We start from the raw sequence: 15,180 nt of genomic DNA on the forward strand, positions 1-15,180 counted from the left end.
GCGCTAGAGCACTTTTGAGCAATACCGCCATCTGGCAGAGCGGTCGCTGCGGACAGCGCTGTCCGTCATGGCTGACGATCTTCTCGGCGTTGCCCAGGTACGCGTCTTCTTTTCTCGTGCGGCATCATCTTTTTCCCGAGTTTTTCACGCAGTACTTGACGTCCGTTCTGCCTATCTAGGAGCTCGAGGCCCGGTCCCTCGGGAAGTCATTGTTTCTCCGGTGGGAGAGGGGCATCTAGGACCAGCTCCGGCAGTAGAAGGACCTGCTTGCCAATGCCAACGAGCTTCTGTTGGCACGGAGCGTGGAGGTGGAGGACCTCCGCCTTTGCTGTGCCGATGCGAAGGCCACGGTTCGGGAGCAGGTCACCCCTTTGGCAGCGCGGATCAAGGAGCTGGAGGAGGAGCTGACCCAGGTGGCCGGCGAGCAGGACACCTTCGGGTCCTAGGCCGCACAATTGGAGGTCTCTGCCAAGGCCACCGTCAGGCAGCTAGGGGCGGAGCAGGGTGCGCACCTACTAGCAAAAGCTGCCCTAGCTAAGGCCCTCAAGGTGGCCGAGGCCTCTCGGGCCGAGGCTTTAGTCTGGATGGGGAAGGCCGAGGGTGAGTCTTGTTCCCCTTGTTTTGTTTGTTTTTCTTGCGTTCGACCCTTAACCCCCCTATGTGATGCAGAGCTGGAGAAGGAGGCTTCCAGGGTGGCCGAGGCCTCTCGGGTCGAGGTCCAGCGCTGGAAAGAGAAAGCCGAGGCCTCTCGGGTCGAGGTCCAGCGCTGGAAAGAGAAAGCTGAGGGTGAGTCCCTTAGGGCTTCGCCCCTGTTTGGCTTATTTTCTTTTGCATTTAACCCCATCCTGCTTGTTTTGGCGCAGGGTTGGAGTAGGAGGTCTCCCGGGCAGCTGAGGCCTCTGTCGCAGTGTAGGCAATGCTCGAGGCCGAGATCGAGGAGCACAACGCGTCGCAGAGCGCTGCCTGTACCATCTGTGAGGCCCTAGAGGTTGAAGGGGTCGAGTCGGGTAGCTCCCTTAGGAGCTGTTTGACCGTGTTGAGCGGCCAAGTGCGCGAGCGACTCTAGGGGTGTTGCACATGGGCGTTAAGCGTGCCCTGGCCATCGTCTCCTCACACTATGCCGGCATCAACCTTGAGGCCGTCAGTGACGGCTACGTCTTGGCTGAGGATGACGAGGAGGCTGATGAGGAGGTCGCGAAGCTGATGGAGGTGGCTGAGGGCCCCGGCACGGCGCTGGCCAAGCTGTTTGAAGAGGAGGTGGTTCCTCCCTCGCCGTCCGCTGATGCTAGCGACCCTAAGCCTTGACCTGGGCCAAAGAGGCCATGTAACCGGATTAGGATTATCGTGCCGTGACGCTTATGGCCGTCGAGGCCTTTTTTTAAAGTACTTATGCATCTATGCCTTTTTAATCATTTTTATTGTATTTCCGAGCCTCTGCCCTCTGTCTCATCTCAGAACATATCACTTGCAAAAAACTTCCTCGAAGCCTAAGCTGCCCCTAGGGTAAAAGGTGGTGAGGGAGTGCCATAGCCCAGAGGCGTAGGCCGTCTCGTGGCTTGGCCGGCCTTTTGGCCCTGAGATAGACTTTCGGTCCTTAGGTTTTTTACAATCGATTTGTCAGAGCACGCTAGAGAGTTTGGCATAGAAATTTATTCGAAAAACGAAAAAATGGTGCCTAGGATTTAGGGGGGTCCCCCCTTCTAGCCCCCGAGGGAGGCTCGGTTCTGTAGAGGCAGAGCTGAGTCTTGTTCGAGCCCCACGGTGGGCACCTCTACAGAGGCAGAGCTGAGTCTCCCTTGTCATGTTATCGTAACGTTGTTCCCCCATCGATAGTTTCGGGGGGTTTCTTGAAAAATTAGAACAATTAAAGAACGCTTCTTTATCGTATTTCGAGAAACAATGTATACAATGCTTGGAAATTTAAGGGTAGAAGCGACGTAGTTGTTCTATGTTCCAAGCGTTGGTGAGGATTTCGCCCTTCTCGTTGGCTAGCTTGTAGGTCCCGGGTTTCAGTACTTGGGCGATGATGTACGACCCTTCCCATGGCGGGGTCAGCTTGTGGCGGCCCTTGTTGCTCTGCCTCAGTCTTAGCACCAGGTCGCCCACCTTCAGGTCTCGGCTTCGAATGCGCTGGGCTTGATAGCGTCATAGAGCTTGCTGGTACTTGGCCGAATGTAGTAGTGCAATGTCTCGGGCTTCCTCCAGTTGGTCGAGGGCGTCCTCGTGGGCAGTGCGGTTGCTTTGCTCGTTGTAGGCCTAAAGCCTTGGGGAACCGTACTCCAAGTCAGTGGGGAGGATGGCCTCGGCCCCATAGACCAGGAAGAACGGTGTGAACCCCGTGGCTCGGCTCGGTGTGTTCCTCAGGCTCTAGATGACTGATGGGAGTTCGGCAAGCCATTTCTTGCCAAATTTCTTCAACCAGTTGTATATTATCGGCTTGAGGCCCTGTAGGATCATGCCGTTGGCACGTTCTACTTGGCCGTTTGTCCTAGGGTGTCCTACGGCCGACCAGGCCACACGGATGTGGTGATCGTCGCAGAACATCAGGAACTTGTGGCCGGTGAATTGCGTCCCGTTGTCAGTGATGATGGTGTTTGGAACCCCGAACCTATGGATGATATTAGTGAAGAACAGCACCGCTTGCTCAGATTTGATTTAATTGATCGGACGAGCCTTGATCCACTTGGAGAACTTATCGATCGCTACCAGCAAATGGGTATAGCCCCTAGGGGCCTTCTGTAGAGGCCCAACCATGTCGAGCCCCCACACGGCGAATGGCCATGTAATGGGGATGGTTTGGAGGGCTTGGGCCGGGAGATGCATCTGCCGCGCGTAGTACTGCCATCCCTCGCAGGAGCATACCAACTTGGTGGCGTCAGCAACCACCGTTGGCTAGTAGAACCATTGGCGGAAGGCGTTTCTGATGAGGGTCCAAGGCGCTGCATGGTACCCACAGGCTCCCACATGCAAATCCCAAAGTAGGGCTTGGCCTACCTCGGTGGTGATGCATCGTTGGAGGACGGCAGATGGGCTTCGCCTGTACAACTCACTGTTGCTGAGGACATAAGTTTTGGCTCATCGTGCAAGCCATCGGGCTTTGGTCCTGTCTGCGGGAAGCTCTCCTCGAATGAGGCAATCAAGGAACGGGACTCGCCAGTCCGTGCCCTAGTTGGTCTTGGGAGGCTCCGCATTGACTTCCATGACCTCGGGCTTGGCCAAAGGGGTCTCGATGATAGAGGGGGCCTCGGGCCCTATGGTGGGCTCGACCGATAGGCCCTCTCTCATCACCGAGGCATAGTTGATGGAAGGCTTGTGGAGGTCTCTGGCGAGGACGTTCGGGTGGACCAGGGCCCATGCCGATGCCATCTTTGCCAGTTCATCCATGGCCTCGTTGAATTTCTGCGCGATGTGGTTGAGTTCGAGACCGTCGAACTTGTCTTCTAGGCGACGTACCAACTTGCAGTACGCCTCCATTTTGGGATCGTGGCAGTTTGACTCCTTCATTACTTGATCGACAACGAGCTGCGAATCACCCCATACGTCGAGATGCCGTACTCCAAGTTCGATGGCGATCTGCAAGCCATTGACGAGGGCTTCGTACTCGGCCATGTTGTTGGAGGCAGCGAAGTAGAGCCGAACCATGTAGCGCATGTGCACTCTGAGGGGTGAGATGAAGAGCAGACCCGTGCCTACCCCAGTCTTCATCAGGGACCCATCGAAGTAAATGATCTAGCATTCCACTTGGACTTGAGCAGGTGGCAGTTGGGTGTCGGTCCATTCAGCCACAAAATCGGCCAAGACCTAGGATTTGATTGCTTTTCGAGGCGCAAAAGACTGGGCTTCCCCCATGAGTTCGACGGCCCACTTGGCTATCCTACCCGAGGCCTCCCGGTTATGGATTATCTCTCCTAGGGGCAAAGATGACACCACGGTCACCGGGTGGGACTCAAAGTAGTGACATAGCTTGCGTCGAGCCAAGACTACGGCGTAGATCAGCTTCTGGATGTGGGGGTAGCATGTCTTAGTCTCGAAGAGCACTTCGCTGTTGAAGTAAATAGGTCGTTGGATGGGTAAAGCATGCCCTTCTTCCTGCCTCTCAACTACTACGGCCGCACTGACCACTTGGGTCATTGCAGCGATGTAGAGTAAGATGGTCTTGTCCTTGGCCGGCAGTACAAGGACGGGAGGATTAGTGAGCAGTGCCTTGAGCTTGGCGAGGGCTTCTTCGGCCTCGGGGGTCCAAGAAAAGCATTTGGATTTCCTCAAGAGGCGGTACAGAGACAAGCCTTTTTCCTCAAGAGCATGCCTCGGGGGACCCCGAAGACACACTTCTCGGGGTTGAGCTTGATGCCCTTCTCTTTGAGGCATTTGAAAATTTGAAGGCTATCTCCAGGTCATCGACGAGATCCTTGGCCTTTCTAGACTAGACAACGATGTCGTCCACGTAGGCCTCGACGGTTCGCCCGATGCGCTCGCCAAAGACCTGGGTCATGCACCGCTGGTATGTGGCCCCTACGTTTCTAAGGCTGAATGGCATAGTCACATAGTAGTACATGCCGAATGGTGTGATAAAAGAAGTCACGAGCTGGTCGGACTCTTTCATCTTGATTTGATGGTAACCGGAATAAGCATCAAGGAAAGATAGGATTTCGCATCCTGCAGTGGAGGCAATGATTTGGTCGATTCGAGGTAATGGGAAAGGGACCTTTGGACAGGCTTTATTCAAACTAGTGTAGTCTACACACATCCTCCACTTCCCATTTTTTCTTCTTGACTAATATAGGATTAGACAACCACTCTGGATGGGACACTTCCTTGATGAATCCAGCCGCCAAAAGCTTCTACACCTCCTCGTCGATGGTCCTGCACTTTTCCTCGTCGAATCGGCGCAGGCGCTGCTTCACCGGTCTGGAGTAGGCCCGAATGTCCAAGGCGTGCTCGGCGACTTCCCTCGGTATGCCCGGCATGTCCGAGGGACTCCATGCGAATACATCGGCATTCACGTGAAGAAAGTCAATGAGCATGGCTTCCTATTTGATGTCGAGGTTGGCGCTGATCCTTAGCGCCCAGTCATCGGGGCTGGTGGGGTCGACTGGGATGAGCTTGATGGCCTCCGCGGGCTCGAAAGTCCCGGCACGATGCTTGGGCTCGGGTAGCTCGCTACCAAGTCGGTCGAGGTTGACGATGAGGGTCTCGGCCTCCATGAGAGCCTCGACGTACTCGATGCATTCGACGTCGCAATAGTATGCATGCTTGTACGTGGACTCGACAGTGATGACGCTGTTGGGACCCGACATCTTGAGCTTGAGGTAGGTGTAGTTGGGGACCACCATGAACTTGGCGTAGCACGGCCGCCCCAGGATGGCGTGGTAGGTTCCCTTGAATCCAACCACCTCAAAGGTGAGGACCTCCTTGCGGTAGTTAGAGGGAGTGCCGAAGCAAATGGGCAAGTCGATGCGCCCGAGGGGTCACGTGCGTTTCCCCGGCACGATGCCGTGGAAAGGCGCGGCGTCACCCCAGAGTTGTGACTGGTCGAGCTCTATGAGCTCCAGGGTGTTGGCGTAGAGGATGTTGAGGCCGCTGCCTCTGTCCATCAACACCTTGGTGAGCCGGGTGTTGCTGATGATCGGGTCAACAACAAGTGGGTACTGCCCTAGGTTCGGGACATGATCGGGGTGGTCATCCTGATCAAAGGTGATCGCCTCTCGAGACCAGTTGAGGTACCAGGGAGTGGCCACCTTCACCGAGAAGACCTCCCAGCGTTCCCTCTTTCGCTAGCGCGCTGTGAGGCATGCTGAAGGCCCGCCAAAGATCATGAAGGCATTGTGCACCTCAGGGAACCCATCATCCTTGTCATCGTCCCTGTCGCTGGCGCCATTCTTCTTGGCATCGTCATAGGGGAGCCCGAGCTTGGCGTAGTAACACCGGAGCATGGTGCACTCTTCGAGGGTATGCTTCACCGGGCCCTGATGGTAAGGGTAGGGCTTCTTAAGCATATCATCAAAGAGCTCGGGGCCCCAAGGGCCTTGGGGATTCTTGCGATCCGCTGCTATGATGGGACCGGCCTCGAGGACCTCCTGCTTCCCCTGGCGACCCTTTTTCTTTTTCTTGGGGAGGTGGGGAGCCGAGGCCCGGGGGCCTCATCCCTCCGCTTCCCCTTGGCGTCGTTGTCGGGGAAGATGGCACCGATGGCCTCTTCGCCTGATGCGAAGTTGGTGGCGATGTCGAGGAGCACGACAGCCGAGGTAAGCATGTTCCTACCTAACTCTCGGACCAAGTCTCGGCAGGTGGTGCTGGAGAGGAAAGCCTAAAATTTTTTTGAGTTGTCGACGCTAGGCAACTCAGTGCATTGCTTGGAGAAATATCGGATGAAGTCTCGGAGAGACTCATCCGGCCCCTGGTGACAACTCTTGAGGTCCCAGGAGTTTCCGGGGCACACGTATGTGCCCTGGAAATTCTCGACGAAGACCTTTACCAAGTCGCGCCAGTTGTGGATCTGTGAGGGAGGGAGGTGTTCGAGCTAGGCTCGCGCCGAGTCTGACAAGAACAAGGGGAGGTTCCGGATGATGAGCAGGTCATCGTCCACACCACCTAGCTAACAAGCCAGGCGGTAATTGGCTAGCCATAGCTCGGGGTTGGTCTCGCTGCTGTACTTCGTGAGGTTGGCCGGTTGGCAAAACCGAGCCAGGAATTGAGCGTCGCGGATGGCCCTGCTAAAGACTCGTGGACCAGGTGGCCCAGGAGAAGGACTGCGGTCCTCCCCACTGTCGTAGTGACCACCTCGGTGCGGGTGGTAGCCTCGGGTGGGCCCATCATTGTCGTGGCGCCGTCGCCTGCTGACCACATCGTGGTCACCTTGTGCCTCACGTCGGTCGCCAAGGCGATCGTGCACCGAGGGGGCCCTATTGGCCGTTGGTGCCCGAGCCGGCTCGGGACGAACCAAGGCCTCCCTACCCTGCCGAGGCGATGCCACGGATAGTTCTGAGGCGCCTCCACGCCGTCTAGAGGTGGAGCTTTTGACTTGCTGTACCGTGGTGGTCTCAAGGAGGTCCTGGAGCTTGCTGTGGGCCAGTCGCCCCTCCATGGTAGATGGCTCAGGCATAGTCTGGAGTAGCATCGCTACTGCTACGACATTCTGGCTAGCGCGATTGAAGATAGGGGGTTGCTCACCCCCTACGTCATTGTTGATGCGGTGGTGGACGTCGCGAGCCCTCTGCCGGGCTGCTCCGCCATCACCGCGACCCCGCTGCTCCTGCTCGAGGGTGTTTCAGAGCTGCTATAGAAGGAGTTGGTCTTGCTCGACCTTGGCCTGGAGCTCACAGAGCTGCTCCAAGTCAAGGCGCCGAAGTTCCTCGGGGGTGGGGTTCTTGTTCCGCGCTACCGGGAGCTCGTTGTGTGGAGGTGTGGTGTCGCCTGCCCCCTCACAGAGCAGGGAGCGGTTGTCTACCCCTTCATCCTCATCGCGCGCTCTTGGCATCCCGAGCCCGATGTGGAAGCACTCACGAGTGGGGTCGTAAGTGCCTTCGTCATCGGAGTCGGAGTAACTGAAGCAGTAGTCGCTCGCGGCTAGGAAGCGGCGCATGGCTTCAGGGTCACGAAGCCCGGAGAAGTCTGCTCCAGCCCATGCCTCATCCTCCTCTGAGGAGTCAGCGTGGGAGTGGGTCGAGGTTATGGCATCGAGGTCAAGGGCGAAGCGCTGGTGGCGTCCTAAGGACTCCGCATGAGCGGAAGCGTAGGCGGAAGTGTAGGCGGCGGCGGTATTGCCAAACCCGAAGGGGTATGGGGATGGTGTCGTCGCCGAGCTCCGCTCCACTGGAGGCGACTCCTCAGGAGGTGGCAGGGCAAAGCTTGATGATGGGGAATCGCCACGTGCCATCGGCGTCTTTCCCTTGCCCAGGCTTAAGCTGGATAGGTCCCCAACCAGGGACTCCGTACCAACAGCCGGGCATGGGATACCGGCAGAGTGCGATGCGTCGCCCTGAGCTTGCACGGTGTCGGGGTGGTCCCGCTCGCATCGTGCCTGGCGGGCGCGATGAGAGCGGTGGCCCAGACGCCGTCTGTGCCTGGGTGGCAGGTGCATGATGTTGTTGTCGGTCAGTGGGGCTCGGGGTGTGAGGAGTACCATGTCATACTCAGATCCTAGGCCTATCTCTAATTCATCAGCTGATGTAAAGCCATGTCCTAGTTTACCATCTGTACCATCTATTGGATTATCCATTAAAACAAACTCTCAAAGCCGACTACTTGGATCGTCTATTGGGTTTCATCATTGATCTTAATGAAGCCTCCTTCCCATCGCTTGCCAGAAAAACACTTGAAATCTTCTAGTTCCCAATACGTTGGGTCAGCTGTTGCTATACTCACAGAATCATCAGCATGAACCAGCTCAACATCATCTCCATGCCACTGAATCAAGCATTGATGCATAGTCGATGGTACACAACAATTTGCATGAATCCAATCATGACCAAGGAGTAAACTGTATGAACCCTTTCCATCAATGACAAAGAATGTAGTGAGCAAAGTCTTACTCCAATTGTCAATTCAACGTTTATTGCCCCCTGGTCTTGGATGCATTACCCCTAAAATCCTTAAGCATCATGTCAGTCTCAATCAAATCTCCTGGCCCCTTACCAAGCTTGCGAAAAGCAGTATAAGGCATAAGATTAATAGAAGCACCTCCATCCACCAATATTTTGCTCATCGGCTTCCCATCAACAAAACCTTTCACATATAAAGCCTTCAAGTGCCGATGCTTGCCTGGCTTATCAAATATAGCTTGATGTATCACTGCCGATTTGGAAACCATCTCTTCATATTCCGATTAATCAAAATATGAATAGACTTCTTGATCTGCTAGAGCTCTAAATTCGAATGGTAAAAGAAAATCCATTTGAATATTAGCCGATGGTTGACCCTTATCGGCTATTTGTTTAGCATGCCGTACTTGAGGTTTACTAGATTTCTGAGCCTGTTCTAGCTCTCTATTCCTTAGGTGTTGTACCCTTCTTTTCTGACTTTTTATTAAACCTCATGGACACCATTGCCCTTCCTGCCAAACATACTCTTCCTCATCACCTTCTTCTTCATAATCAGCCCAATTTTGATCAACAACTCGCTTCCCAAGTCAATCATGAACACTTCTATTTTTTAAGCGCCGATCCATATTATCATGATGATACTCAATTCGAGCATGGATAGACCAGCGGTTGGCTTGAGATTGCCTAAACTCCTAATATTGTTCACTACACTCTGGGCAATTATTTCTAGTAGGTAATTTCAAACCTTCATTTCAACAATGTCTGAAAAAAGGACAATTCCAATGTGATTCAGCTTGTTCTCTTTCATAACTCTCCTCTTCTTGTTGATGCTGATATTCTTTCTCTTCTAACCAATGCTGATAATCCTTTTCCTTCTGTCGTTGCCATTTATTCAACAAAATTCGAGATGTAACATGTGGCCTCATCGCCCCATTTCTTGACGTCTCTCCCTACTCATATCGGCTCTTCTGTTGGTCACGACACCTTTTAATTTCTTTATATTCATCAGCCAATATTTGCATCTCTGGATCAACTGTTCTAGTTTCTTTTGCCATAGTTGATGTTAGAACTTTAGTCTTCCCTTTGAGCAACTTAGCATCAACCATATTCTGATCTTTTGGGAAAGGATTAACATCAATTTTCATCTTCTGAGGTGTATCAAATTTAAGCTTCCCTTGCTAAATAGCCCTCTGTATATGTTGCCAGAAAATTCTACACTCATTAGTAGAATGAGAAGTAGTGTTATGAAATTTGCTGAACTTCTTATTCTTCAACTGATCAGGAGGTAATATAACATGATTGGTAGGCAATTTGATCTGTCCTTTCTCAAGCAAGAAATCAAAGAGCTTGTCTGATTTTGTGATGTCAAAATCATAACTTTCTTCAACTCCTTTTCCCCAAGGATTTGGAACCATCACTATCTTCTTACCCTAATTCCATTCAGCTAAAGCAATCTCCTCTTCTTCATCATCCTCACCATCATCATCAACTAAATATGGATTATAAGTTTAAGCAATTACGGCATTCTTCTAGAATCGGGTATCTCTACGCATATTCTAGAATTGGCTATTAACTGCTGCCACCCGTTGAGCCAACTGACCTAAATTGTCAAACTCTTGGCCAAGCAGTTTTTCTCTCTATGTTGGCAACATTCATTGAATAGCCAAAGCAGCTAGCTGATCATCAGTCAGATTCAATGAAAAACACAAATTTCTTGTTTCTTGGAACCTCTAAAGAAACTCAGCACCCGATTCATTAGTTCTTTGCCTTATGGTCGTCAAATCTGTGATTTTCCTTTCTCCTGTCCCAGTATAGAAATATGTATGAAATTTCTTCTCTAGGTCAGCCCAATTGGTAATAAAATTAATTGGTAACGATGAAAACCAGGTGAAAGTTGGTCCTGATAGGGACAAAGAGAAGAAACGAACTCGATGAGCTTCTTCAATGGATGCTTCACCCAACTGAGTAAGATATCGACTGACATATTCTATTGTAACCTCTGGCATTCATCATAGTATCCCCTCAGAATATCATCTTGACATTCATATAGGCCGATCAACTGATTAATAACTAACTGTGAATCTCCAAATACTTCAATTAACTCGGCCTTTACTTCATGAAGAAGTTGAAGTCCCTTAAGAATAGCTTCATATTCTACTTGATTGTTGGTAGTCATTGGTTTAATTGGAAAAGCAAACTCAAAACTTGCCCTCCGAGGTGAAACAATAACAATACCAATGCCACCACCTTGCTTGCATGATGATCCATCAAAGAACAATGTCCAAGGTATCGGTTCTACATAGCCAATACTTGGTTTATGATGCTGAGTAATAAAATCGGCTATTACTTGCCCCTTGACTGCTTTAGCTGATCCATGCCTCAAGTCAAATTTCGATAATGCAAGAATCCACTTTTCCATTCTCCCATTTAATATTGGCATTGATAACATGTGCTTGATCACATCAGCCTTAGACACAACTGTACACTCAGCCGATAACAAATAATGTCGCAACTTAGTGCATGAGAAATATAAGCATAAGCATAACTTTTCAATAGGAGAATATCTTGTTTCTAGATCCAAAAGCCTTCTACTTAAATACAAAACAACTCGTTCTTTTCCTTCAAACTCTTGCATTAAGGCCGATCTAATTGTTTGGCTATCGGCCGACATGTACAACTTAAAAGGTTTACCTTGTTGAGGAGGGACCAACATAGGTGGACACTTCATATATTCTTTTATCTTCTCAAATGCCTTTTGTTGTACGTCACCCCATTTAAATTCTTGATTATTTTTCAACTTCAACAAAGGAGAAAATGGCAGAACCCTTTCTGACAAATTTGAAATAAACCTTATGATAAAATTAATCTTACCAAGTAAAGATTGTAACTCTATTTTAGTAGTCGGGGGTACTGCCTCATCAATTGCTTTCATACTTTTTTGACCAATTTCAATTCCTCTCTCGTGGACCATAAAACACAAAAATTATCCAGCTGATACTCCAAAGGCACACTTATTATTATTCATCTTTAAACCATGTTTTCTTGTGCACTCCAAAGTCTCCCGCAAATCAGCTAGATGTTCTTTGTACCCTTTGGATTTCACCACCATATCATCAATGTAGATTTCAACAATCCTACTGATCAAGTTATGAAAAATATAATTCATTACCCTCTGATAGGTTGCACCAGCATTCTTAAACCAAATTTCATCACAACCCACTCAAATAAGCCGATTACGTCAGGGCACCTAAAAGCTATTTTTGCTATGTCTTCCTTAGCCATAAAAAATTGATTATATCCTGCATTGCCGTCCATAAAACTAATAACCTTGTGCCCGGCTGCTGCATCTACCAATATATTGGCTATTGGCATCGAATAACCATCCATGGGTGTAGCCTTGTTCAGATCTCTAAAATTGATGCAAACTCTTAATTTCCTATTTTTCTTATACATAAGAACAATACTCGATGTCCACTCTGCATAACGGCACGGTCGGATAAATTTTGCTTCTAATAATCTTTCAATCTCCTTTTTGACATCATCAAGAACATTTGGGTTAAATCTCCTCGGAGCTTGATTAAATGGCTGATATCCAGGTTTGATTGGCAACTGATGTTCAACAATTGATCGATCTAGACCAAACATCTCATAATATTCCCAAGCAAAACAATCTTTAAATTCCTTTAATAAATCTATCAACTCTCGCTTATACTCAGGATCCAACCTAGCACTTACATACGTCGGCCTAGGCCTATCTCTAATTCATCGGCTGACGTAAAGCCATGTCCTAGTTTACCATCTGTACCATCTATTGGATTATCCATTAAAACAAACTCTCAGAGCCAACTACTTGGATCGTCTATTGGGTTTCATCATTGATCTTAATGAAGCCTCCTTCCCATCGCTTGCCAAAAAAACACTTGAAATCTTCTAGTTCCCAATATGTTGGGTCAGCTGTTGCTATACTCATAGAAGCATCAGCATGAACCAGCTCAACATCATCTCCATGCCACTGAATCAAGCATTGATGCATAGTCGATGGTACACAACAATTTGCATGAATCCAATCACGACCAAGGAGTAAACTGTATGAACCCTTTCCATCAATGACAAAGAATGTAGTGAGCAAAGTCTTACTCCAATTGTCAATTCAACATTTATTGCCCCCTGGTCTTGGATGCATTACCCCTAAAATCCTTAAGCATCATGTTAGTCTCAATCAAATCTCCTGGCCCCTTACCAAGCTTGCGAAAAGCAGTATAAGGCATAAGATTAATAGAAGCACCTCCATCCACCAATATTTTGCTCATCGGCTTCCCATCAACAAAACCTTTCACATATAAAGCCTTCAAGTGTCGATGCTTGCCTGGCTTATCAAATATAGCTTGATGTATCACTGCCGATTTGGAAACCATCTCTTCATATTCTGATTAATCAAAATATGAATAGACTTCTTGATCTGCTAGAGCTCTAAATTCAGATGGCAAAAGAAAATCCATTTGAATATTAGTCGATGGTTGACACTTATCAGCTATTTGTTTAGCATGCCATACTTGAGGTTTACTAGATTTCTGAGCTTGTTCTAGCTCTCTATTCCTTAGGTGTTGTACGCTTCATTTCTGACTTTTTGTTAAACCTCATTGACACCATTGCCCTTCCTACCAAACATACTCTTCCTCATCACCTTCTTCTTCATAATCAGCCCAATTTTGATCAACAACTCACTTCCCAAGTCAATCATGAACACTTCTATTTTTTAAGCGCCGATCCATATTATCATGATGATACTCAATTCGAGCATGGATAGACCAGCGGTTGGCTTGAGATTGCCTAAACTCCTAATATTGTTCACTACACTCTGGGCAATTATTTCTAGTAGGTAATTTCAAACCTTCATTTCAACAATGTCTGAAAAAAGGACAATTCCAATGTGATTCAGCTTGTTCTCTTTCGTACCTCTCCTCTTCTTGTTGATGCTGATATTCTTTCTCTTCTAACCAATGCTGATAATCCTTTTCCTTCTATCGTTGCCATTTATTCAACAAAATTCGAGATGTAACACGTGGCCTCATCGCCCCATTTCTTGACGTCTCTCCCTACTCATATCGGCTCTTCTGTTGGTCACGACACCTTTTAATTTCTTTATATTCATCAGCCAATATTTGCATCTCTGGATCAACTGTTCTAGTTTCTTTTGCCATAGTTGATGTTAGAACTTTAGTCTTCCCTTTGAGCAACTTAGCATCAACCATATTCTGATCTTTTGGGAAAGGATTAACATCAATTTTCATCTTCTGAGGTGTATCAAATTTAAGCTTCCCTTGCTAAATAGCCCTCTGTATATGTTGCCAGAAAATTCTACACTCATTAGTAGAATGAGAAGTAGTGTTATGAAATTTGCTGAACTTCTTATTCTTCAATTGATCAGGAGGTAATATAACATGATTGGTAGGCAATTTGATCTGTCCTTTCTCAAGCAAGAAATCAAAGAGCTTGTCTGATTTTGTGATGTCAAAATCATAACTTTCTTCAACTCCTTTTCCCCAAGGATTTGGAACCATCACTATCTTCTTACCCTAATTCCATTCAGCTAAAGCAATCTCCTCTTCTTCATCATCCTCACCATCATCATCAACTAAATATGGATTATAAGTTTAAGCAATTGCAGCATTCTTCTAGAATCGGGTATCTCTGCGCATATTCTAGAATTGGCTATTAACTGCTGCCACCCGTTGAGCCAACTGACCTAAATTGTCAAACTCTTGGCCAAGCAGTTTTTCTCTCTATGTTGGCAACATTCCTTGAATAGCCAAAGCAGCTAGCTGATCATCAGTCAGATTCAATGAAAAACACAAATTTCTTGTTTCTTAGAACCTCTGAAGAAACTCAGCACCTGATTCATTAGTTCTTTGCCTTATGGTCATCAAATCTGTGATTTTCCTTTCTCCTATCCCAGTATAGAAATATGTATGAAATTTCTTCTCCAGGTCAGCCCAATTGGTAATAAAATTAATTGGTAATGATGAAAACCAGGTGAAAGCTGGTCCTGATAGGGACAAAGAGAAGAAACGAACTCGATGAGCTTCTTCAATGGATGCTTCACCCAACTGAGTAAGATATCGACTGACATATTCTATTGTACTTGTACTATCTTGACCAGTGAACTTAGCAAATTCTTGAAGCCTATAATTTGTAGGAAGAGCAACCAAATCATACCACTCTGGATATAGATGTTTGTATAAAAAGGGTTGCCCTTTTGGTTTTAAACTGAACTGATTGTTCATCATTTCAATTACTCTGAGCAACAACTCATCAACATTTGAATTTGGATTTCTTTGCTATTGCTGACCCATCTATAGATTAAAATTTTGGGTACCTTCATACCTTGGATTTGGAATCATATGAAGGGTATTATAATCTATGCCATAATGATATCCTTGTGGAATCTCTATATGTTGAGTCCTTTACTGATTTGCTGCTTGAAGTCTCTTATTATAAATGTTGGGATCTGTATCTCTATGAATCCTTTGAACTAATGGTTCTATTTTTTGAGCCGACGATGGTATTTGGCCTGATGTGCCAAAATTAACCATTTGATTCTAAACTTGCCCCGTTGGCTGTTGCACATGCTGCACTGATG

This window comes from Miscanthus floridulus, chromosome 9 (genome assembly GCF_019320115.1).
Source record: "Miscanthus floridulus cultivar M001 chromosome 9, ASM1932011v1, whole genome shotgun sequence".
Taxonomy (NCBI): domain Eukaryota; kingdom Viridiplantae; phylum Streptophyta; class Magnoliopsida; order Poales; family Poaceae; genus Miscanthus; species Miscanthus floridulus.